We start from the raw sequence: 26,871 nt of genomic DNA, 5'->3' as shown, positions 1-26,871 counted from the left end.
CTTGTTACAGTGACCCAGGCCTTTTAACACCAACGTGTCCCTCTGTCCGTTCTGCAGCACTCCGTGGTATAGTGACCCAGGCATTTTAACAATGATGTGTCCCTCTGTCGGTTCTGCAGCTCCCCATGGTATAGTGACCCAGGCCATTTAACAATGACGCGTCCCTCTGTCCGTACTGCAGCTCCCAGTGGTATAGTGGCCCAGGCCTTTTAACAATGATGTGTCCCTCTGTCGGTTCTGCAGCTCCCCATGGTATAGTGACCCAGGCCTTTTAACAATGACGCGTCCCTCTGTCCCTTCAGCATCTCCCCTTGTTACAGTGACCCAGGCCTTTTAACAATGACGCGTCCCTCTGTCCGTTCTGCAGTTCCCCGTGGTAAAGTGACCCAGGCCTTTTAACAATGACGCGTCCCTCTGTCCCTTCAGCATCTCCCCTTGTTACAGTGACCCAGGCCTTTTAACACCAACGTGTCCCTCTGTCCGTTCTGCAGCACTCCGTGGTATAGTGACCCAGGCATTTTAACAATGATGTGTCCCTCTGTCGGTTCTGCAGCTCCCCATGGTATAGTGACCCAGGCCATTTAACAATGACGCGTCCCTCTGTCCGTACTGCAGCTCCCAGTGGTATAGTGGCCCAGGCCTTTTAACAATGATGTGTCCCTCTGTCGGTTCTGCAGCTCCCCATGGTATAGTGACCCAGGCCTTTTAACAATGACGCGTCCCTCTGTTCCTTCAGCATCTCCCCTTGTTACAGTGACCCAGGCCTTTTAACAATGACGCGTCCCTCTGTCCCTTCTGCAGCTCCCCATGGTATAGTGACCCAGGCCTTTTAACAATGACGCGTCCCTCTGTCCCTTCAGCATCTCCCCTTGTTACAGTGACCCAGGCCTTTTAACAATGACGCGTCCCTCTGTCCCTTCTGCAGCTCCCCATGGTATAGTGACCCAGGCCTTTTAACAATGACGCGTCCCTCTGTCCCTTCTGCAGCTCCCCTTGTTACAGTGACCCAGGCCTTTTAACAATGACGCGTCCCTCTGTCCCTTCAGCATCTCCCCTTGTTACAGTGACCCAGGCCTTTTAACAATGACGCGTCCCTCTGTCCCTTCAGCATCTCCCCTTGTTACAGTGACCCAGGCCTTTTAACAATGACGCGTCCCTCTGTCCCTTCAGCATCTCCCCTTGTTACAGTGACCCAGGCCTTTTAACAATGACGCGTCCCTCTGTCCCTTCAGCATCTCCCCTTGTTACAGTGACCCAGGCCTTTTAACAATGATACATCCCTCTGTCCCTTTTGATAACAAGGGCCTGGGTCATTATAACAAGGGGAGCTGCAGAACGAACCGAGGGACACGTCATCGTTGAGAGGCCTGGGTCACTATACCAGGTGGTATAGTGACCCAGGCCTCTCAACAATGGCGTGTCCCTCTGTCCGTTCTGCAATTCCCCGTGGTATAGTGACCCAGGCCTCTCAACAATGACGCGTCCCTCTGTCCGTACTGCAGCTCCCCGTGGTATATTGACCCAGGCCTTTTAACAATGATGTGTCCCTCTGTCGGTTCTGCAGCTCCCCATGGTATAGTGACCCAGGCCTTTTAACAATGACGCGTCCCTCTGTCCCTTCTGCAGCTCCCCTTGTTACAGTGACCCAGGCCTTTTAACAATGACGCGTCCCTCTGTCCCTTCATCATCTCCCCTTGTTACAGTGACCCAGGCCTTTTAACAATGACGCGTCCCTCTGTCCCTTCTGCAGCTCCCCATGGTATAGTGACCCAGGCCTTTTAACAATGACGCGTCCCTCTGTCCCTTCAGCACCTCCCCTTGTTACAGTGACCCAGGCCTTTTAACAATGACGCGCCCCTCTGTCCCTTCAGCATCTCCCCTTGTTACAGTGACCCAGGCCTTTTAACAATGACGTGTCCCTCTATCCCTTCAGCATCTCCCCTTGTTACAGTGACCCAGGCCTTTTAACAATGACACGCCCCTCTGTCCCTTTTGCAGCTCCCCGTGGTATAGTGACCCAGGCCTCTCAACAATGACGTGTCCCTCTGTTCGTTCTGCAGCCCCCTTGTTATAGTGACCCAGGCCTTTTAACACCAACGTGCCCCTCTGTCCGTTCTGCAGCTCCCTGTGGTATTTTGACCCAGGCCTTTTAACAACGACGTGTCCCTCTGTCCATACTGCAGCTCCTCGTGGTATAGTGACCCAGGCCTTTTAACAACATTGCGCCCCTATGTCCGTTTTGCAGTTCCCCGTGGTATAGTGACCCAGGCCTTTTAACAATGACGTGTCCCTCTGTCCGTTCTGCAGCTCCCCGTGGTATAGTGACCCAGGCCATTTAATAATGACGCGTCCCTCTGTCCTGTCTGCAGTTCCCCGTGGTAAAGTGACCCAGGCCTTTTAACAATGACGTGTCCCTCTGTCCGTTCTGCAGTTCCCCGTGGCATAGTGACCCAGGCCATTCAACAATGACGGGTCCCTCTGTCCTGTCTGCAGTTCCCCGTGGTAAAGTGACCTAGGTCTTTTAACAATGACGTGTCCCTCTGTCCGTTCTGCAGTTCCCCGTGGTATAGTGACCCAGGCCATTTAACAATGATGCGTCCCTCTGTCCGTTCTGCAGTTCCCCGTGGTAAAGTGACCCAGGCCTTTTAACAATGACGTGTCCCTCTGTCCCTTCAGCATCTCCCCTTGTTACAGTGACCCAGGCCTTTTAACAATGACGCGTCCCTCTGTCCCTTTTGCAGCTCCCCGTGGTATAGTGACCCAGGCCTCTCAACAATGACGTGTCCCTCGGTCCGTTCTGCAGCTCCCTGTGGTATAGTGACCCAGGCCTTTTAACAACGACGTGTCCCTCTGTCCATACTGCAGCTCCTCGTGGTATAGTGACACAGGCCTTTTAACAACAACGCATCCCTATGTCCATTCTGCAGTTCCCCGTGGTATAGTGACCCAGGCCTTTTAACAATGACGTGTCCCTCTGTCCCTTCAGCATCTCCCCTTGTTACAGTGACCCAGGCTTTTAACAATGACGCGTCCCTCTGTCCCTTTTGATAACAAGGGCCTGGGTCATTATAACAAGGGGAGCTGCAGAAAGAACCGAGGGACACGTCATCGTTGAGAGGCCTGGGTCACTATACCAGTTGGTATAGTGACCCAGGCCTCTCAACAATGGCGTGTCCCTCTGTTCGATCTGCAGCTCCCCTTGGTATAGTGACCCAGGCCTTTTAACACCAACGTGTCCCTCTGTCCGTTCTGCAGCACTCCGTGGTATAGTAACCCAGGCCTTTTAACAATGATGTGTCCCTCTGTCGGTTCTGCAGCTCCCCATGGTATAGTGACCCAGGCCATTTAACAATGATGCGTCCCTCTGCCCGTACTGCAGCTCCCCGTGGTATAGTGACCCAGGCCTTTTAACAATGATGTGTCCCTCTGTCGGTTCTGCAGCTCCCCATGGTATAGTGACCCAGGCCTTTTAACAATGACGCGTCCCTCTGTCCCTTCTACAGCTCCCCTTGTTACAGTGACCCAGGCCTTTTAACAATGACGCGTCCCTCTGTCCCTTCAGCATCTCCCCTTGTTACAGTGACCCAGGACTTTTAACAATGACGCGTCCCTCTGTCCCTTCTGCAGCTCCCCATGGTATAGTGACCCAGGCCTTTTGACAATGACGCGTCCCTCTGTCCCTTCAGCATCTCCCCTTTTTACAGTGACCCAGGCCTTTTAACAATGACGCGTCCCTCTGTCCCTTCTGCAGCTCCCCATGGTATAGTGACCCAGGCCTTTTAACAATGACGCGCCCCTCTGTCCCTTCAGCATCTCCCCTTGTTACAGTGACCCAGGCCTTTTAACAATGACGCGTCCCTCTGTCCCTTCAGCATCTCCCCTTGTTACAGTGACCCAGGCCTTTTAACACCAACGTGTCCCTCTGTCCGTTCTGCAGCACTCCGTGGTATAGTGACCCAGGCATTTTAACAATGATGTGTCCCTCTGTCGGTTCTGCAGCTCCCCATGGTATAGTGACCCAGGCCATTTAACAATGACGCGTCCCTCTGTCCGTACTGCAGCTCCCAGTGGTATAGTGACCCAGGCCATTTAACAATGACGCGTCCCTCTGTCCCTTCTGCAGCTCCCCATGGTATAGTGACCCAGGCCTTTTAACAATGACGCGCCCCTCTGTCCCTTCAGCATCTCCCCTTGTTACAGTGACCCAGGCCTTTTAACAATGACGCGTCCCTCTGTCCCTTCAGCATCTCCCCTTGTTACAGTGACCCAGGCCTTTTAACACCAACGTGTCCCTCTGTCCGTTCTGCAGCACTCCGTGGTATAGTGACCCAGGCATTTTAACAATGATGTGTCCCTCTGTCGGTTCTGCAGCTCCCCATGGTATAGTGACCCAGGCCATTTAACAATGACGCGTCCCTCTGTTCCTTCTGCAGCTCCCCTTGTTACAGTGACCCAGGCCTTTTAACAATGACGCGTCCCTCTGTCCCTTCAGCATCTCCCCTTGTTACAGTGACCCAGGCCTTTTAACAATGACGCGTCCCTCTGTCCCTTCTGCAGCTCCCCATGGTATAGTGACCCAGGCCTTTTAACAATGACGCGTCCCTCTGTCCCTTCAGCATCTCCCCTTGTTACAGTGACCCAGGCCTTTTAACAATGACGCGTCCCTCTGTCCCTTCTGCAGCTCCCCATGGTATAGTGACCCAGGCCTTTTAACAATGACGCGCCCCTCTGTCCCTTCAGCATCTCCCCTTGTTACAGTGACCCAGGCCTTTTAACAATGACGCGTCCCTCTGTCCCTTCAGCATCTCCCCTTGTTACAGTGACCCAGGCCTTTTAACAATGACGCGTCCCTCTGTCCCTTCTGCAGCTCCCCATGGTATAGTGACCCAGGCCTTTTAACAATGACGCGTCCCTCTGTCCGTACTGCAGCTCCCAGTGGTATAGTGGCCCAGGCCTTTTAACAATGATGTGTCCCTCTGTCGGTTCTTCAGCTCCCCATGGTATAGTGACCCAGGCCTTTTAACAATGACGTGTCCCTCTGTTCCTTCTGCAGCTCCCCTTGTTACAGTGACCCAGGCCATTTAACAATGACGCGTCCCTCTGTCCCTTCAGCATCTCCCCTTGTTACAGTGACCCAGGCCTTTTAACAATGACGCGTCCCTCTGTCCCTTCTGCAGCTCCCCATGGTATAGTGACCCAGGCCTTTTAACAATGACGCGTCCCTCTGTCCCTTCAGCATCTCCCCTTGTTACAGTGACCCAGGCCTTTTAACAATGACGCGTCCCTCTGTCCCTTCTGCAGCTCCCCATGGTATAGTGACCCAGGCCCTTTAACAATGACGCGCCCCTCTGTCCCTTCAGCATCTCCCCTTGTTACAGTGACCCAGGTCTTTTAACAATGACGCGTCCCTCTGTCCCTTCAGCATCTCCCCTTGTTACAGTGACCCAGGCCTTTTAACAATGACGCGTCCCTCTGTCCCTTCTGCAGCTCCCCATGGTATAGTGACCCAGGCCTTTTAACAATGACGCGTCCCTCTGTCCCTTCAGCATCTCCCCTTGTTACAGTGACCCAGGCCTTTTAACAATGACGCGCCCCTCTGTCCCTTTTGCAGCTCCCCGTGGTATAGTGACCCAGGCCTCTCAACAATGACGTGTCCCTCTGTTCGTTCTGCAGCCCCCTTGTTATAGTGACCCAGGCCTTTTAACACCAACGTGCCCCTCTGTCCGTTCTGCAGCTCCCTGTGATATAGTGACCCAGGCCTTTTAACAACGACGTGTCCCTCTGTCCATACTGCAGCTCCTCGTGGTATAGTGACCCAGGCCTTTATTTATTTATTTATAAAGTTTTATATAGCGCGAACTTGATCCCGAAGGATATCAGAGCGCTTTACAATTTGCAGCAAAGGTAACAAATCAGAACATTAGTCTAACATTGGGAATCTTGGCTGAAGACAATGGAGCTGCCGGGGCATTAACTTGGGTCAATGCCTAAATTTTACATATATTAACTGGCCATTGCATTTATTTTAGCAGATTTATTTATTTCTATTTATTTTAGGAAATATATTTAGTTTTGGTATATTTTAGTTTGACTTATTTGCCTTCATTTACTTCAGTACAACAAAAAATAAACACTGCTTTACTTTGTATTAATACTGTTTATTTTTGTGATAGTTCCTAAAAAAAGGGCTGATTATGACTCCTGCATTGTAATGGTTGTTTCCCCCTTTACAGAGACTACTTACTATAAAATCGGGGTGGGCCTAGCTCATGATGTCATTTTGTGGGGACCCCTTGAAGAAAGCGGGCAGAACCTTTGCAAAACTTTGTGCCCCCCTATCCAGTAGTGCAATTATCCAAACACTGACAGGATTGAGCCTAAATTAAAAATATACTGACATACGTAATGCCAAGTCAGACGTCATCATGGAGTCATCTTTAAATGAACAATCCAGCGCCATCCTACACCTCCCCATTCCACAAAATTATACAATTCAGACCGACAACACAAACTAGAAGGGGGCGTTGCTGTCATCATTAAACATTCCATATATAGCTAGATCTCTGCACAAACATACAGTGCCTTGCAATGCCTCGACTTGTAGCTCTATCTGTTTCTCATCCGACTGGCCCTTGGTGCACTAATGCTTTGTGATCAACCTTCATACTCTTTCTCCCATATAGCGGTCAATGCTGGTGCCTATAGTCTTTGTGCCTATATGCTGGCTTTAAGGTCCTTGTTTTTGAAATTGTGATTCTATGCGCCAATTGTGATTATGGAGTCTCCGTCCTGAGTGCAGAGATTCTTCTATACGTAAAATATTGTCGCAAGTTACATATATTAACTCTACGGTCGAAATGTTATGATTATTCTGACTCCACCGTCTAAACTGGACTTTGGGATTGATATACCCAAAGGCCGTGAACCCTGTGATTGGATCACATAAGATCTGTTTCTGCTAAAGAACCCAATGTGATGTAACGTGGGAACAAACTGGTGCGCTAGGAGTAGGTCTTATTCCTGTCCGTTACACCTGTATGCAAAAACCTCTGATTAGACACTGCTTGTTTCTAAAAAGAATTGGTTCCTTGGGTTCCCATATATTGTATGGCACAAATGGCACTACCAATCCCTTTATTTTGTTACTTGCATAGAAACCTGTGATTAGCAAACCACTTGTTTCTAAATAGAATTGGTTCTTCATGTTCTTGATTAATGCCCCCCTTGACCAAAGTATCCTCCCAGCTGCACTGAAGAGCAGCCACATCAACAGCATAGTTAAAATCCTAACCTTGACCCTACCTAAGCATTCAATTATCCTTCAATAGCCAATCATCTGCTGCTGGGGAAAACTTTAGACAATAATCCAAAGCACCAAGGCGGTAATGCAGTTTATTTCATCAGCCAATGAGAATAACAGAAAACATAGTACTAAATAAGACTACCAGATTGGGTAATGAGGACACGCAGCTCTACACACACATACATGAAAACACTTTCAGCATACACAGGCTGACAAATAGAGACACAGCAAAAATACACCATCAGAAAATCAGTGAAACGCAAACAAATGTGGAAACAGCAACACACGGAAGAACACACAAGGGTACACCATCATACTTACATTCAAATCCGTGTAAAAAGGTTTGAAAGAACATTGCGTCCCTATGTCCGTTCTGCAGTACCCCGTGGTATAGTGACCCAGGCCTTTTAACAATGACGTGTCCCTCTGTCCGTTCTGCAGCTCCCCGTGGTATAGTGACCCAGGCCATTTAAAAATGACGCGTCCCTCTGTCCTGTCTGCAGTTCCCCGTGGTAAAGTGACCCAAGCCTTTTAACAATGACGTGTCCCTCTGTCCGTTCTGCAGTTCCCCGTGGTATAGTGACCCAGGCCATTCAACAATGACGCGTCCCTCTGTCCTGTCTGCAGTTCCCCGTGGTAAAGTGACCCAGGCCTTTTAACAATGACGTCTCCCTCTGTCCGTTCTGCAGTTCCCCGTGGTATAGTGACCCAGACCATTTAACAATGATGCGTCCCTCTGTCCGTTCTGCAGTTCCCCGTGGTAAAGTGACCAAGGCCTTTTAACAATGACGTGTCCCTCTGTCCGTTCTGCAGCTCCCTGTGGTATAGTGACCCAGGCCTTTTAACAACGACGTGTCCCTCTGTCCATACTGCAGCTCCTCGTGGTATAGTGACCCAGGCCTTTTAACAACAACGCGTCCCTATGTCCATTCTGCAGTTCCCCGTGGTATAGTGACCCAGGCCTTTTAACAATGACGTGTCCCTCTGTCCGTTCTGCAGCTCCCCGTGGTATAGTGACCCAGGCCATTTAACAATGACGCGTCCCTCTGTCCTGTCTGCAGTTCCCCGTGTTACAGTGACCCAGGCCTTTTAACAATGACGTGTCCCTCTGTCCGTTCTGCAGTTCCCGTGGTATAGTGACCCAGGCCATTTAACAATGACGCGTCCCTCTGTCCGTTCTGCAGTTCCCCGTGGTAAAGTGACCCAGGCCTTTTAACAATGACGTGTTCCTCTGTCTATTCACTGGCCACCTTGGAGAGGACCTGGCTTGTCAGTTCAGGTGGGACTGTTCCTATTGGAGTAGGACCAAGACTGATTTGCATAAATCTAATCTGAGGTGGCATCGTGGTCAGAAGAAGGATGGATTGGAATGCTGCTCAGAGCTTGTGGTTAGACAAATTACAAGCACTTTTCCGCTCACCTTTTAGGTGTTTGATATACTGCCCTAAGTGATAAGGGTATGCCCACACGTAGGTCCCATTCTCATTGTAGCACTGGAACCAAGCTGCACACAACTGGTGTGCCCCAATCAGAGCAAAACTGGTCATGGGTTGCTTGTTTCTGGTTCAGAGAGTGTGTGGCCTGGCAGTTTGCTTTGGACTGTTCCTATTGGAGCAGACCCGAGGGCCATATGTATCAAGCTAATTAGCATTCGCAAAGGCCGAAATTCTGAATGCTAATTAGATAAATGGTATGTATCAAACATGTTTGATGCAAAATAAGGAATAGCAAAATTTGCTATTCCTTATTTTGCGATTGCACTTAAGGAATCGCAAATTTTGCGATTCCTTAACTGCAATGTATCAAACAAAAAATATTCAAAAATTGCCATTAAGGATTCGCAAATTACCACCAACTTCTAGTTTGTGGTAAGTTGCGAATTCTTTTTAAAAAGCTTTTTTTACAAAAAACCAAAGGTGCCATATGACGCCCATACATTAGGGCATGTATGTGCGCCATATGCCCCCAAATGTCTTTTTCAGGGGTGCAGCAGGGTGTTCTTGAGACACCCCTGCACCCTTGAAAAAATTCCTAATTTGCGATTAGCAAATTGCTAATCGCAAATTGCACTTTTATTCTTATGGGCCTCCTGGCCCATAGAAATGAATGGGTAATTTGCGATTAGCAATTTGCTAATCACAAATTAGGAATGGTAAGGAATCGCTATTAAAAAGCGATTTTGTACATACATACAGTTTTGCGAATTCCAAATAGCGATTTGGAATTCGCAAAACGGAAGTATGATACATATGGCCCCAAGACTTATTTGCCCGTGCCCCGCTAAATTTCTGGCAAAAATCGGTGCTTTCCAATTTTCTAGAGACAAATGAGATTCTGCATGCCACCCAGTCTGGCTTCCGTCCAAATCTCAGCACCGAGACCGCGCTCCTCGAGGTATCAGAAACCATTAAAGGGGTTCTGGACACGGGGGGCAAAGCCATGCTGGTGCTGCTGGATTTGTCGGCGGCTTTCGACACCGTCCCCCACGACGGCCTTCTCGCAAGACTCTATGAGATAGGACTGCGGGGGACGGTGCTCAGCTGGTTTTCCTCCTTTCTAGCTGGCCGCCGGCAAACGGTCTGGGCCTCGCCAGATTCCGCCGTGATGCCGCCTTTGGGAGTCGGGGTCCCACAGGGCTCTACTTTGAGCCCGACCCTTTTTAACATCTTTATGACCCCTTTGGCGGCGCTGGTGGAGTCGTTTGGGGCCCGGATCGTATCCTACGCAGACGACACCCAGCTCCTCTTCTCGTGTAAGAGTGGAGGAGACTTTGATGGGGAGAGTATCCGGAATTGCCTTGGGGCTGTTTTTCAATGGTTCCAACTAAACAGCCTCAAGTGCAATTCCGATAAGTCCGAGGTACTCTTCTTTGGGTGCGTCACGGAGCCAGACTGGCAGGCCTGGTGGCCCATTGGTATGTTCCCTCCGTCCTGTTCATCCCAAATGGCGAAGAACTTGGGGGTCAAGATGGATAAGGGGCTAACGCTGAAATCTCAGATCCTTGGGGTGTCGGGCATGTGCTTCGGCCTCCTTAAAATGCTGCGGAGGTTTCTTCCCCTTTTATCTGAGGAGCACAGGAAGCTGACTGTGCAGGCCCTGATCGGCTCTAGGCTAGATTACTCCAACGTCCTCTACTTGGGCCTGCCAGAGTATCTGCTACAGCGGTTTCAAGTGGTGCAGAATGCGGCTGTTAGAGCTATCTTTGGCTTGAACAGACGTGCCAGCGCAGCAGGTTTGCTGCAGACTTTGCACTGGCTTCCAATCCGCAAACCGATCGCCTTTAAGGCTTTGACCTTGGCCTATAAGGCCCTCCATGCGGTTGGAGCAAAGTATCTCCAAAAGAGACTTGCATTCTACCACCCAGCTCGTTCTCTGAGATCGGAATCCCTGTTTTTGGCGGTGGTCCCGCGAGTGAAGAGAGCCCGCTGGGAGGTCGCTCCTTTGCACTATTGGCGCCTCAGTTGTGGAACTCTGCCGCTCACACTTCGGGGAGCCACCAGCCTACTTGCTTTTAGAAAAGGTCTTAAAACCTGGTTGTTTATCCAGTAGGCTGCATAAATTTGTCTGCCCTTTTTATTTCTGCTCCTTTCTCTTTTAACTGTGTTATGTTATTGTGTGGTAGTCCTCCTTACTCAAAGCGCAGGGACACTCTTTTTGAGTAGCCGCGCGCTATACAAAAATAAATATAACATAACATAACATAACATTTGCAATATGAATGGGTCTTATCTGAGGTAGCATGGGGTGCAAAAGAACAAACGGTTTCCTGTGGTTAGCCTTATTGTATGTATCACTTAGATTTCCAAACACTCTGGTGCCTTTAATAGGCCATAATGGCTGGGACAGAGTCAGTCATACGTGAATCTCATTTACAGTTCCCAATAAGCAGTGTAGAACTGAGGGAACTTAGCACTATATCAAAAGGTGAATCTGTCACATGTCTAGATCCTTCACGTTTCTCTACAGGCTATTCTCCCTCAAACAGGAAAATAATCCCCTTTGAGAAACTTAAACTACAATAGCATGTACACTTAAACACATAACCATATCACCAGAACATAACACCACCATCAAAGGGCCAAGGGCTGAACAATTTTAAAATACAAATATTTTATTAAAAATACCCAAACATATGGTCACACATAAAAAATATTTTCCAAAGAAATGTAAAAAAAATATTTTGCTTTACCACAGAGTAAAAGCATCACATATAACAATTGATACAAAAGTTAAAAATAAATATATCAGTGCAACATTGGGAGAACCTGCAAGAAAAATAATTCTAGTCATTCAAAAGGCAACTACATCAGACCAAATCATTTGTCCAATATTAGTTTTTTGTATTGAAACTTCAATTATTACAACAAATGTCTCCACAGCCTAAAATGTGACTTTCTAGCACAGTCAGGTATGGTTGGGGCAGAGTCAATCACGTTAGGTAATTCAGTTTTCCCAAGAGCACAGTTCTCCAGAAGAGCTGACGAGGGAGGCAGAGGCACAGTCAGTGTGTTAAGTCAGTTTCATTCCTGACATGTTTGAAAGGCCGATAGGACTGGCCCAGACTGCCTCCTGTGTCTTATCTCACATCAATGTCATTCGTATTTCTTAACAGGCCTGTAGCTTTCACTCACACTGCTACATACCGGCCTTTCAGTTACATGTATCAAATCAAATCAAGCTTTATTCGGTTAAAAAAGTACAACCAAAAAAAGCATCTTAAAAATAATAATGAACATCTTCACATTTCATCGCAGTCTATAAATTAGAGCACATAAAAAGTTAAAAAAAATCTACTATACACAAACATACACAATGTACGTAATACATGGAGTGCAATAATAAGCAAATGTGAGAGAAAATGTGCACATAAAGTGCCACGTGCATAATATATAGTGTGGCAACAAAACTACAACCCTGGACATCTGTCCATTAGTCAATCTGCGTCCTATCTTCTTCATAAACAAGGGCCTCGAGGTGTGAATAATTTTTTCTTCTTCTAATTGCCATCTGAACCCGAACCACCACTGCATTACAAACTGTTGTTTTCTAAATTGCAAATAAAATCAAAAGCAGTTTTATAGGTGAACAATCTTGCCTTTAAAAATAATGGACATAATATGCTCTTCCTAATGTCTCTATAAAAATCACAAAATAACATAAAATGTAAAGTTGTGTGATCAGATTCCAAACACAGGAGCACTTTGGGAGGTTTCGTTTCCATTTACCCATGGTTGCAAAAACTATTTAAAAACGTGAGATCCCCATTCTTAACCTAGTTAGATAAAATCTCTGTTTTGTATTTGCGACCTGGAATAAATAACCTTGTGTTCCTGGTCCAATGGTTCTTTCACAGTGTGCCCTGGTCAGCAGGTGAGTTTGCCTCAACTTCCCTTAGCCACTCCCTCGATTCTATGAGTCCAGTTTTTAGGTCCTTTTTACTATGTTCAAGTATTTGCAAGGGGTTGTTAAAATCAATGTTCTCAGCGCATTTTTTTCAAAGATTACTAATGTATGCATGTAAGCAGGGCACATGTCCGTAAAACAAGAAGTGGGGGGATTAACTAAGTTAGTATGCAAGTGACTTCACATGTGACATCACTACACTTGACATTGCATGTGGCATCACAGGAAGTGACATCACAAGAAGCGGCCTCTGGGAAAGAATTAAATAAAAGAAAATGGGAATTTAAATGGCTATTGGTGTAAATACTCACACAATCCGATACAGCTGACATTCTTTACAGTGCATGCTCTTTTATATGAAAATTGAACAAAGTCAAAACCTTGCTTCCAAATCGTGCTCCCTCTTAAATGCTTGTTAAGTGATAAGAAGCTGTGTGCCTTTGCTTCCCCTCCACTGCTCTGGCAGCTAGGCACGAGGCTGCGGATAGCTCCCAGACAAGATTGTACTCCCACAAAAGGTGAGCCGATGGTCTTTAAATCAGCCCTTTGTCTTGAGCCCAGCTGGAGGAGAAAATAAAACAAGCATTTGCAATGCAATAGGTCTCGCATTCACGCGAGTTTGAGCTATTGACATTGTAAATGACAATGCCTTTTATTTATGTATTGGTTTTTAAAACATAAACAAAAAGCGTTGTCATTTACAATGCCAATAGCTCAAACTCGCATAAATGCGAGACCTATTACATTGCAAATGCTTGTTTCATATTGCCAACATATTGCCAACAGAGAGGAGTTGGCCTAACGGCTAGGGCGCTCGACCTCGGACCTGGGGATCTGGGTTCGAGTCTCGGTAACGACGCCAAAACCTCCTGTGATTCTGGGCAAATCACTTAATCCCCCCGTGCCTAAAATGAAAGTAACTGGAAAACGTAAAATGTAATGTAACTGGAAAAATATGTAAAGCATTCTGATACCTGATTCGGTTCGGGTCTAGTTCGCGCTATATAAAACTCTGCAAAAAAAAACAAAAAACAAAAAAAAAACTACCTCCATGTCACGTGTATTGCTGCATTTACCTATATCAAAATACTTCAGGCTCCCGTTAGGTACCTTCAAGCATGATTGAACAGAGCAAGCGTCCTCCAGGCTGGCCGGGAACCATTGTCCTGTTCCGAGATTTTCATTCAAAAGACCAGTGTATTCTGGGAGATGCGGTCTTCATTTCTTTACATTGAAGCTATGCAGCTGCCACTGATAATAATTTATGAAATAATGTCAGCCAACGGTTGCCCGGGATGTGGCCTAACAGCTAGATCGGCCGACCTCAAAGCAGGGACACCAGAATTGAGTCTCGGCAGGGACGCTTAACAACCTGTAATTCTGGGCAAATCACGTATTCTCCCCATGCCTACTAGAAATGAATGTGTCCATCTGTAACGCAACTGTCATTTATGTGAAGCGCTCTGATACCTATGGGTTCAGTTAGCGTTATATAAAACTCTAGATTAAAACATCTTGGCACCAGATCAAGGAAATTGCCCCTCTGCTGTGAAATGTTGCGCTCTTTCTGAGTAATTTTGAAGCACAGCAAGTCTTAGTGCTTTTATATTTGCACTAATGAAAAGCGTGAAGATGTTGTTAGTGCAAAAAAGATATTTTGTGCTAACTCTGGTCGAGGTGTCGGTTCATTGTGTGAAAATTTGCTAAGCACCCATAAAAACAAATGCTGCAAACTGTACGAAATGGCCGCTGCTGTTGGTGCCTTTTACATGAGCTGGCCCATAGAACGATTACAATCCATGCTCTGCTGTGGGGTTGCACAAAGCCCGGTACACCGTTTTTAGTCACATGCACGAAAGCCCCTTTCACTCACAGGATGGTGGATGAGGAAATTATTCTCATGCCAGCACACTCCGTACTAGTATAGGGAAAGTCTTCTTAGGCAGAAAATGACATTTAGACATTCATTTCGGAATTGCAGCCATTACAAGCCCAAGACAGCGCTGGCCTAGGGTGTGCATTACTTGCTTATTAATGGCATGTGACCTCACAGCACAGTGTCTCTGAAGCGGGCGCTGCGCTCATTAACAAAGTAAAAAACATAAAAAATTAAACCGAGTGCGGTGTCCCTGAAGCGGGTGCCGCACTCATTACAACAAAGTAGAAAAACAAACAAGCTCCTGGAAAGTGGTGGCCCAGCAGACCGCTGGCGCCATCTTACTCAGTATGTGGAGGACAGCATGAGACAGTCTCGGGGGAGCCTGAATGACCACAGACGCTCAGATATTAAAAGGCAGTGTAGATGATACGCTCAGTGGTGGGAACAGCTTTTGGTGGAGAAACGGACGGTGCTTTGATGTGCTTCAGAAGCGTAACCCCGAAGAGAGTGTAAGGGGCAGAAGCTTCCCCACTCATAGACTGCAGCGGCAGAGCAGTGTTGCCGGCGGGGGCAAAACCAGGAAGTCAGGCATCCTTGCCCGTGACATGGGCGGGGCCTGTGACGCGGCCGGAAGAGGCCGGTGTTGCTCGTTGATGCGGGGCTCCCATCATGGAGGGAGAGCCCCGCGGTCGCGTGAAAATCCAGAGAAGTGCCCCGCGTGTGGAGATGCGCCGGAGAAAAGGAGCGCAGCAAGGCGACGAGACAAAAGAGCACGGTGAGTGGAGGGGGGGATATGTGTGTCTGTGTACATCTGTGTGTGCGCGCGTGTGTGTGTGCGTGAGCCCGTGAGTGGTGGTGGTGCTGGTGGTGGGGGAGGGGGGTGCTTGCGCGTGTGTGTGTGTGTGTGTGTGTGCGTGCCTGCCTGTGTGTGTGTATGCCTGCCTGCGTGTGTGTGTCTGTGGGCGTGCCTGCGTGTGTGTGTGTTTGCAGGGAATCTGAGCCAGGGGACGGGCACGGCGCCGGCCTGGGCGTGCGCGCCCACGAGGTGAAGTCGACGCTCGTGCCCGGCCCCTGTCTCACATTCCCACCAGACGGCTGACTATAGTTGTCGAGCCAGACAGCAAATGCTTCGCATTTGCTTTTGTCTAGGCTCGACCTAAAAAGGCACTCCACCACATGCACGCTGTTGCTGAGCGGAAAGAGCCAGCAGTGCAGGCGCTGCTGAATGTGTCCTGGGAACAAGTTCAGCTTATTTCATTGGGGCCTAACATCTTACCAGGAGTGACGGCGTCAGCGGCGGCTCCTCTGATATGGTGGAGGAGCGTTGCCCCACCTCCCAGCAAACAAAAAATAAATATACGCTTGTTTATTATTGTTTTATTTTGGCTGTTGGAGTTGAGGATTGGAGGCGTGGCTAGAGATGACAGGCTGGTGGAGGAGTGTTTTGCACTGTAATCAGTGCACGTGATGGTTTGGCCGGGCCATCTCAGGACAGCCAAAGCGTCATGCGCACTGCAGCTCTCTCCAACCCCAGCTGTGTTGCTGGCGCTGGACAGAACGCGTACAAGCTCCCAGTCTATCTGGGAGCCCAAAAATCCTCGGCGCGCAGGCCAGTCCTGACGATGCTTTCATGCAGCGTCAGGATTGGCCGCAGGGGATTCTGGGAGCATGTGCCTGCAGTGCACGGAGCCCGATCGGAGTGTGGAAGCAGGAAAGTTTTTTATTTTTTATTTTGCTGTGCATCCCTGGTTCACCCCTCCCTCTGCCACTTTGCCCAGATACCAGTCGCTACTGGGCGGCGTCCACCTTGTAAATGTAAAGGGTAGACACCATCTACCTGCATTTACCACGGACTAGTGCCCTGCATATTAGTCTATTTGTGGTTGCATAAAAAACAGTACCTCTGAGAAGCCAGCAGGCTGAGTCAGCGTCAGTCTCAAGTCAGGTCCCGCCTACAGGAAGCGTTTGCCTGTGAGGTGTCTGATTGTGTCTCTGCCCTGCAGGCCTTTCAGAGATTTCATGGGCCTGTCAAAAACTCTCCCCAGTGCACTAGTGACCCTCAGTTTCTGCCCCCCCCCCGCTTGACGCGGCATGCTACCTCCCCCTCTGCTGCAGTCTACCCACTGATTCCCTCAAGCAGCAGTGCCTTGAAGGACCCCCACGCTAAAGAGCTCCTGTGCAGTTGCCTGGAGACCTCTGCTTGGGTGTCTGACTAATCTCTACAGTGACTAAGATGTAAACTCCGCTCCAATCGTTCTTTACAATCTGATCAAAATGAGCTAAAACATTTGTGAGACTTCCAAAGAAATGAAATGAAATGAATTCGTACTTGTATAACGCACTTATACCCTGAGGTGTCTTGCCGCTGTACGCATACCGCTGTGGAACCCTTCCTGGCTTTTCCCTGTGAAATGTCCACTCCTGGGCACCCCCAAGGTGAAGCCAGGCATCCCAGCGCTGTTGGGGCCATTGTGGAGATTAAGCAAGCTATTGCCCAGAGTTGCAGAGTGGGACCCATGATTAGAATAGGCACCGAGGCGAGAATTATCAGGTCCAAGGAAATTGAGCTCAAGACCTGCCGAGGTGGGAATTGAACCCTGGTCCCGGGCTTGACCTCTGCATCGGGGTCTGCCGCTCTAATCATTGAGCCACACTTCTTCACTTCTCTTTTTGTTTTTGCTTGCAGGCATCAGTTTTAACGCAACAAAGAATTGGTTACATATATGCAGGGCCACTGGAAGTATGCGGCAGGAGAGGGCAAAATTATGCGGCAGGGTTGAGTAAATTATGTGGCAAGAAAAGGCAAATGATGTGCTGTGATGCAGTACATTTTTTGATAGTATTACTTCATTATTTTGTACTTTTTACACTTGTTTAACACTGTCTGGCTACTGAATACACCCCATAACTACTAGTTTAATACCCAAATAAAGCAATAAGCAACTGAAAGGTGACCAGTCAACCTTTGTAAAAGGCCTTTCACTGAATGGTAACATGCGCCGCTGCGATTTTAGTAACTTTTGAAAAGTTTGAGTTAGAAACTTTCTTTTTTGGTAAAATCTGCAGATCCCACAGCAGATGATGGATTATGTGGCAAATGCAGAAAATCTATAATTATGCGAAAATCGCAACGGTCAAACAATCACATACTTTCCAGTGGCCCTGCATATAGAAGTACCATTAAACTGGGTGATAACACCTGTTATTTTCAGCACTTAGAAACGGTGAACAATGAAGTGCCATGTAAAAAAAACAAGAAAACAAGGCACTATTATTAACACCTTTGCTGCGGTGTTAATTCTGCCGAGGTGCTGAACATTCCAATCGTGGGCGTGGCTCGGACGGCCCCCGGCCGTCGTGCGCACACGCCCACCGTGACTCATGATGGCCGGGGGCCGTCATGAGCACAGACGGGGTTAATAGTCATATTAGTATTATGAATGGTAATATTATTTGTAATATTATTAATAATATATATCTATAAACATATAATGATGACTCCTGGACAGACCACTACTTCTGCAAGACTATGGCCCTGGCAGAATCAGACGATTTTAGGCATCTGGTGAACTGACTGCAGTTTAAGAGAGGTTAAACAGAGCTATCTGTGGATACGATCTCTTCCACCAGGGGGCGTAGCCAGGTTTCAGCAGGTCTGCAAGGTGAGTCATACAAAGGTGTAACAGACCTCCCAGGACATTGCGGCATAGATTTAAAAAAAAATTGCGGCACAATTTTTTTTATTTTGCGGCATTATTGCAGCACTTTATTTTACTTGTAATCATTCCTTTTCAGCCTAAATCAATGGAAACTATTTTAGTATATTTTATGTTTTAAAATATTCAAACGCCTACTTCCTGATAAAAGCAAAGGAAGAAGCCAGCTCTTCTTTCGATGACGGTGAATGAACTGTTTCTTTGACAGGCTCTTCCTTGCCTGCAAATATGATTGGTGTATGCTGCAACTAGGGTTCCACGTACAGTTTGAGAGCAAACCCCTTCCCAAAAACATTTTTTTAAAGACTGCAGGCACAACGTTTTGAGACAAGTTATTGTACGCTTTTGGCACTGAGGCCGCTGGCAGCTCTCTCTCTCTCTCTTGTCTGTGCCTCTCTCTCTCTTTCTTTCTGTCTCCTTCTCTCTCTGTCTCTCCCCCTCTTTCTCGCTCTATTGCTCTTTCTCTATCTCTCTCTCACGCTCTCTCTGTCTCTATCTCCCCCACTCACTTTCTCTGTCCCTCTCTGTCTCTCTCTGTCTGTTCCCCTCTCTCTCTCTCTTCCTCTCTATATCTGTCTCTCTTGTTGTTTCTCTGTCTCTCTCACTGTCTCTTACTCTATATCTTCCCCTCTTACTTTTTTCTGTCCCTCTTTTTGTCTCTCTGTCTCCCTCTGTCTGTCTCTCTCTCTCTCTCTCTCTCTCTCTTCTTCTCTCTAAACTTCAGACAATTTAAAATACAGCTTCTCAAATGTTGGGAAACTTCCTTAAATATGACCCAATCCCTAAGGAAATTCACCGTCTCCACTGGCTTCCAGTGGCTAAGCGAATAGAGTTTAAGACTCTCTGCTTAGCATTTAAAGCTTTGAACAATACAAGACCTATTTCTCTTAAAAAGCAATTTGTCTGGTACCAACCGACCAGACAGTTGCGGTCCTCAGGCGCAAGACTGATAAATTTACCAAGAATACGCACCACAGGTTGAGGCGGCCAAAGTCTTTCTTACAGTACCGCAAAACTGTGGAACACGCGCTACCATCCGAGCTATGGGGAGCTGTCTCCCTCACCATTTTTAGAACAAAAGTTACAAACATGGCTTTTCCAAAACTGATTTCCTAGGGGGGGGGCGAGGGGGGGAATACTGCAGTCAATAGCACCAAGACACCTCCGGGTATTTGTGCGCTCAAGGATCTCATTAACATTAACATTCTCTCTCTCTCTTTGTCTCTCTCGCTCTGTTTCTGTCTCTCTGTTTCTCTGTCTCTCTCTCTCTCTCTATCTGTCTCCCTCTCTCTCTCTGTCTCTGGTTCTCTCTTTCTGTGCTGCTGGGTACAGGTCAGAAATGAAGGGCTGTGTGGGTCTACAGAGCTGCTGTCGGCCAACGGTCGTCACGAGCACTACCTCGGTAGTGCTGCACACGTCTGTTGGCCGACGCGGCCCCGCCTGTTTCTTAGAACGTTCCGCACTGGCGCAGAACGTTCAGCGCAGCCAACGGGTTAAGAGCCCCCCCATCTTCTTTACCAGGGGGGGTGGAGGATGGGGCTGGTGGGGTGTTGGGGGGCGGTGCAGAGCCATTGGGAAAGGATTCCTGGCCCCTTTACAGCTGCTGTCCGAGCTGAGGAGCATGCAGGAAAGGGGCGGGCCAGCTGAGGTGAAGGCATCAGATATAGGGTGCGAAAAAAAGGCCTGTGCAAGTTCCCGAAGACACAGGTTGGTTTCTAAAGTATTGGAAGTGGGAGATACCAAGACACATTATAACAGTTTGCTTGCTTGTCTGGACAGTTTCTTTGGGCCATGAACAGGAGTCGTTCGGTTGCCAAGGCCCCCTTGGATATTGGGTGCTTTGCCTGGGCTGTCCAGGGCGCCATAGACATGGTGGGCAGTTTAATTGGTTCCATCAGTGCGGGGCCACTTTTCAGAGTGGTGCATCTGCCTGTAAAGCTCTTTCTGTGGCACTGCAGGGACGTTTCCATGGCAGGCCTGGGGGCGCGTTTATCTAACCTTACGTGAGGTGTTAGGCAGGGATCGACGGAGCAATCAAATTGCAATAAAAACAGTACGCAGCGGACAAAGATTTCACTGGCACTTTTGTAAAAAGCGCTGCCTTTTTACCAAAGTGCCAATTTTGTGACTTTTTTTGCAAATTGCAAAATCCTGGAGGGTTTGGTTAAAGCACTGGTGATGAAATCCTAGTATGGGACCTGAAATATGTGTCCACATCCCAAATCTCAAGGTCAATGTTTTATAAATATGTGTCATCAGTAAAGAGTGTACAAAATGTTTTTTATTTTTTTATCAGGATTTTTTTGTGATTTTCACTTTGTGAAGTTTTCAAAGTTTCTTGGTTTATCTTTACGCCTTCATATCGCTGGCTACTGAACAAGACAATGTTCTTTTTAAACGAATTCACACAAGCTGTAAGTTCCTATTGGGCAAATCTTTTCTATGCACTGCATACTGGCACATGTATGCAGATTTGTTTTTCTCTGCAAGTTTACTTTGTGTAAGCTTTTCCTTGCACAATGCCTTTGTAAAAAGACTGTTCTCTGCCAGGTACAACCTGTGAATCGCAATTGTGTTAGAATTACACGAGGACATGTGCTGACTAAAATTACCAAAAAGTCTAAATTTTCACGTGCCAGTGTGGCAAAGTTAAACACTGTGTAATTTTCATGAATGTATTACTCATTTGCAATTATGTCAATCATAAACAAGAATTGGCATCACCAATAGGTCTGACCTTGACTACAAGCCACTTTTATTGGTCAATGCTTGTTTTGTCCTGTATTTTCCACAATTGTTGGTAAAGCTGCTGGCCCATGTCAATCTAAAAATATATATTTTTAAAAGGAAAAGTATTTTTAAGGTCTCAAAAAGTTCGTTATGCAGAAGAAGTCCCTGACACTAAGGGAAACTACTTTGTTCGTGAATGTGCTCCTAGTGAGAGGGCAGACTGTCGTCACTCGCAGTGAAGTTAGCCAATGGCTAAAGTGGGCTGACTCATTGCCCCTCTGCGATGTAGTGGGCAGAAGAAAATGGGAATTTCTTCAGTAACAGGCCAATGGATGAACAGGACTAGCTGAAGGCCCAATGGATGAACAGGACTAGCTGAAGGCCCAATGGATGAACAGGACTAGCTGAAGGCCCAATGGATGAACATGACTCGCTGAAGGCCCATTGGATGAAGAGGACTAGCTGAAGGCCCATTGGATGAAGAGGACTAACTGAAGGCCCAATGGATGAAGAGGACTAGCTGAGAGCCCAATGGATGAACATGACTCGCTGAAGGCCCATTGGATGAAGAGGACTAGCTGAAGGCCCATTGGATGAAGAGGACTAGTTGAAGGCCCAATGGATGAAGAGGAATAGCTGAGAGCCCAATGGATGAAGAGGACTAGCTGAAAGCCCAATGGGTGAAGAGGACTAGCTGAAGGCCCAATAGGTGAAGAGGACCAGCTTGAACGCCCCTTTCAGTAAAATCAAATGATCTTGGCTAATGCCAGAACTTAAAAGCAAAATCATAGAAGAAATTTTGAACTAGGCTCTTATTTGGGCCCTAAAATGAAACATGGATTGAAAAGTATGTAGTCACCCATAGCACATAGTTATATTTTACACCTGCTTTCTGGTGAGAGCTGGTTCATGAGTTAAATCACCCTTATATAATTTACATTAATATTAGCAAGTATTTTTATAGACCTGTTCCGGTAGCAGTCTGTCTACTCCTTCTAACTGAGAGTAACATTGCCAACTATTCATCACAGGTGCACTAACCAGCTAAGCATTCTTAACTCTTGCAACACCTTGCTTGGGGCACACATTACCATGTGATTAGGTGTGTGCAAAGCTGCCAAGTGGCCAATTACATTTTGCATGGTGGAACTTTTGGACTTATTCTTGTAATGGTAAAAAACAGTAAGGGCCACCACTCACTGCTCCATCAACTACCTGGGTGGATCTCCTGTACATAACCAGAGGTGCCAGTCTCAAGACACCACTCAGCATCAACATGTGAAATCAACCTACTCCTGCAACACTCAGGAGTGACCTCAAACCACAGACAAGCCAAGATTGCCTGAAAAACCATCTTGCCACACTGAGGAGTGACCTCAAACCACAGATGTGCCAAGAGTGCCTAAAGAACAAACTTCTGCAGTAAGTAAGCAAGTGTTTTATAAAGCGCTCAAATGCAGTGGCGTCTTGGCTCTGAGGGAGTGTGAGGCGTGTTGTTCAGGCAGGTCGTAAAACTTATTTGGGGGAAACAGCCAGGTCTTAATCATTTTCCTGAACAGGAACCTGTTTGGCTGCAGCCTAATGGTGGCCGGCAGCTTGTTCCACAGTCTAGCAGCAAGGTGGGATAGGCCCCCTCCTTCCAAGCTTGCCCTGTGAATTTTGGGAATCTGAACCAGCCCAGTGTTGGTTGATCTAAGATTCTGTGACAGGGAGTACCAGAGAAACAGTTTCTGCATGTCCAAGGCACCCCCTCTATACAATGCCTTGTGAACCATACAAAGGGCCTTAAATTCCACCCATTGCTGTGTTGGAAGCCAATGAAGTAGCCTGATGCTAGCGGAGGTGGAATGATATTTAGGAATGTTGAATATTAGTTGCACTGCAGCATTTTGTAATGATTGTAGTTTGGCCGTCTGAGCCTTGTCATTGCCCAGAAAGAGTGCATTGCAGTAGTCTATCTTTGAGAGGATCAATGCGTCTATGACTGTTTTCCTGAGATCCTGTGGGATAAAAGGCATGATCGTACGTAGAATCTTTAATGAAAAGAAAGAGGAGGACGTCAAGTGATTATTCTGACCTGCAAAGTTTAGCTGATTATCAAAAATCATTCCCAAGTTTCTCGGCTTGGTTGCCAGAGGTGGACAGTCACCTGCCTCGATTGGCCACCACGCTTGGTTCCACAGGGTTGGACCCTTACCAAACTCCATAACCTCAGTTTTATCAGTATTGAGTTTGAGGCAGTTTTGGTTCATCCAGCTCATAATATTCTCCAGGCAGTTATGAAAGCTGACAGCTGTGACTTCAGTTCTGTGTGATACAGATATGACTAACTGGGTATCATCAGCAGATGAAACCGGAGTGAAACCATGCTCTCTGATTAATCTAGCCAGCGGGGTGACATAGATGTTAAATAGGGTCAGTGATAGAGCCGAAGCTTGTGGCACCCAGCAAGGAAGATCAAAGTTATCTGATTTGAGGTTGTCCCAATCTACCCTCTGCTCTCTGGATGATAGAAAGGAGGAGAGTAGGGTTAGAGTCATCTCTTTAATTGCTATTGCCTCCAGCCGCCGCACTAACACCTCATGATTCACTGTGTCAAATGCTGCTGATAGGTCAAGTAGGATAAGGACGACTCCGCCCCTACCCCTCCCCCCCTCCCCATTCAGGGACCTGTGAATCTCCTCTGTAGCCATAATCGGGGCAGACAGGGTGGAATGGCGTGGTCTAAAGCCATGTTGGCTAGGATCTAAGAGATTATTGGAATCAAGATATTGGATTAGCTCACTGTTTACTGATTTTTCTAGGATTTTGCCTGCTATTGGCAAGCACGATATTGTCCGGTCGTTTTTTACCTCAGTGGGGTCCAGAGCAGGTTTTTTCAGAATGGGCCTGATGCATGCCTTCTTCCAAGGCAGTGGATAGATCCCTGACTTGATTACTTCATTTAGAAGTGGAGCCAGATGGACACTGATCTTTTCCGAGACCAGATGTAAAGTGGCAGGGGGACACTGGTCATTAGGAGATCCCAACTTAGTCAGTAGAAGGAGATTGTTCACTTTCTCCGTGGTTAGGGCAGAGAAACTAGTTAGCTTGTTCTGCCACACTGAGGAGTGACCTCAAACCACAGATGTGCCAAGATTGCCTTTAGAACAACCTTCTGCCACACTGAGGAGTGACCTCAAACCACTGACATGTCAAGATTGCCTAAAGAACCACCTTCTGCCACACTACGGAGTGACCTCAAACCACAGATGTGCCAGGATTGCCTTAAGAACAACCTTTTGCCAAAATGAGGAGTGACCTCAAACCACAGATGTGCCAAGATTGTCTTAAGCACAACCTTCTGCCACACTGAGGAGTTGACCTCAAGCCACAGATGTGCCAAGATTGCCTTAAGCACAACCTTCTGCCACACTGAGGAGTGACCTCAAACCACAGATCTGCCAAGATTGTCTTAAGCACAACCTTCTGCCACACCCAGGAGTTGACCTCAAGCCACAGATGTGCCAAGATTGTCTTAAGCACAACCTTCTGCCACACCCAGGAGTTGACCTCAAAACACAGATGTGCCAAGATTGCCTTGCCTAAAGAACCACCTCCTGCCACACTCAGGAGTGACCTCCAACCGCCAACATGCAAAGGCAGCCTTTTGTAGATAGCTGATGAGCCCTCTACTGCCACCCTCTGTAGGTACTACTAACACTCTGAGTGAATCTCTTATAGACTGAGGAGCCCTCTACTGCACCCCTCAGGAGAGACCACCAGTACGCTGATGGAACCGCTTATAGACTGAAGAGCCCTCTACTGCCACACTCAGGAGTGACCACCAACACGCTGAGGGAATCGCCTATAGACAGACTGAGGAGCCCTCTACTGCCACACTCAGGAGTGACCACCAGAACACTGACAGAACTACTTATAGACTGAGCAACCTCTACTGCCACACTCAGGAGTGACCACCAGAACACTGACAGAACTACTTATAGACTGAGCAACCTCTACTGCCACACTCAGGAGTGACTGCCAGCACGCTGAGGGAACAGCGTATAGACTGAGGTGCCCTCTACTGCCACCCTCAGGAGTGACTGCCAGCACGCTGAGGGAACAGCGTATAGACTGAGGTGCCCTCTACTGCCACACTCAGGAGTAACCACCAGCACATTCATGGAACCGATTATAGACTGAGGAACCCTCTACTGCCACCCTCAGGAGTGACTGCCAGCACGCTGAGGGAACAGCGTATAGACTGAGTTGCCCTCTACTGCCACACTCAGGAGTGACTGCCAGCACGCTGAGGCAACAGCGTATAGACTGAGGTGCCCTCTACTGCCACACTCAGGAGTGACTGCCAGCACGCTGAGGGAACAGCGTATAGACTGAGGTGCCCTCTACTGCCACACTCAGGAGTGACTGCCAGCACGCTGAGGGAACAGCGTATAGACTGAGGTGCCCTCTACTGCCACACTCAGGAGTGACCACCAGAACACTGACAGAACTACTTATAGACTGAGCAACCTCTACTGCCACACTCAGGAGTGACTGCCAGCACGCTGAGGGAACAGCGTATAGACTGAGGTGCCCTCTACTGCCACCCTCAGGAGTGACTGCCAGCACGCTGAGGGAACAGCATATAGACTGAGGTGCCCTCTACTGCCACACTCAGGAGTGACTGCCAGCACGCTGAGGGAACAGCGTATAGACTGAGGTGCCCTCTACTGCCACACTCAGGAGTGACTGCCAGCACGCTGAGGGAACAGCGTATAGACTGAGGTGCCCTCTACTGCCACACTCAGGAGTGACTTCCAGCACGCTGAGGGAACAGCGTATAGACTGAGGTGCCCTCTACTGCCACACTCAGGAGTGACTGCCAGCACGCTGAGGCAACAGCGTATAGACTGAGGTGCCCTCTACTGCCACACTCAGGAGTGACTTCCAGCACGCTGAGGGAACAGCGTATAGACTGAGGTGCCCTCTACTGCCACACTCAGGAGTGACTGCCAGCACGCTGAGGGAACAGCGTATAGACTGAGGTGCCCTCTACTGCCACACTCAGGAGTGACTGCCAGCACGCTGAGGCAACAGCGTATAGACTGAGGTGCCCTCTACTGCCACACTCAGGAGTAACCACCAGCACATTCATGGAACCGATTATAGACTGAGGAGCCCTCTACTGACACCCTCAGGAGTGATTGCCAGCACGCTGAGGGAACAGCGTATAGACTGAGGTGCCCTCTACTGCCACACTCAGGAGTGACTGCCAGCACGCTGAGGCAACAGCGTATAGACTGAGGTGCCCTCTACTGCCACACTCAGGAGTGACTGCCAGCACGCTGAGGCAACAGCGTATAGACTGAGGTGCCCTCTACTGCCACACTCAGGAGTGACTGCCAGCACGCTGAGGCAACAGCGTATAGACTGAGGTGCCCTCTACTGCCACACTCAGGAGTGACCGCCAGCACATTCATGGAACCGATTATAGACTGAGGAGCCCTCTACTGACACCCTCAGGAGTGACTGCCATCACGCTGAGGGTCCGCCTATAGACTGAGGCGCCCTCTACTGCCACACTCAGGAGTGACTGCCAGCACGCTGAGGGAACAGCATATAGACTGAGGTGCCCTCTACTGCCACACTCAGGAGTGACTGCCAGCACGCTGAGGGAACAGCGTATAGACTGAGGCGCCCTCTACTGCCACACTCAGGAGTGACTGCCAGCACGCTGAGGGAACAGCGTATAGACTGAGGTGCCCTCTACTGCCACACTCAGGAGTGACTGCCAGCACGCTGAGGGAACAGCGTATAGACTGAGGCGCCCTCTACTGCCACACTCAGGAGTGACT

This window comes from Lissotriton helveticus, chromosome 4_2, assembly GCF_964261635.1.
Source record: "Lissotriton helveticus chromosome 4_2, aLisHel1.1, whole genome shotgun sequence".
NCBI classification, from domain to species: domain Eukaryota; kingdom Metazoa; phylum Chordata; class Amphibia; order Caudata; family Salamandridae; genus Lissotriton; species Lissotriton helveticus.
The sequence above is the reverse complement of the archived record's forward strand: the minus strand, read 5'-3'. Positions refer to the sequence as shown.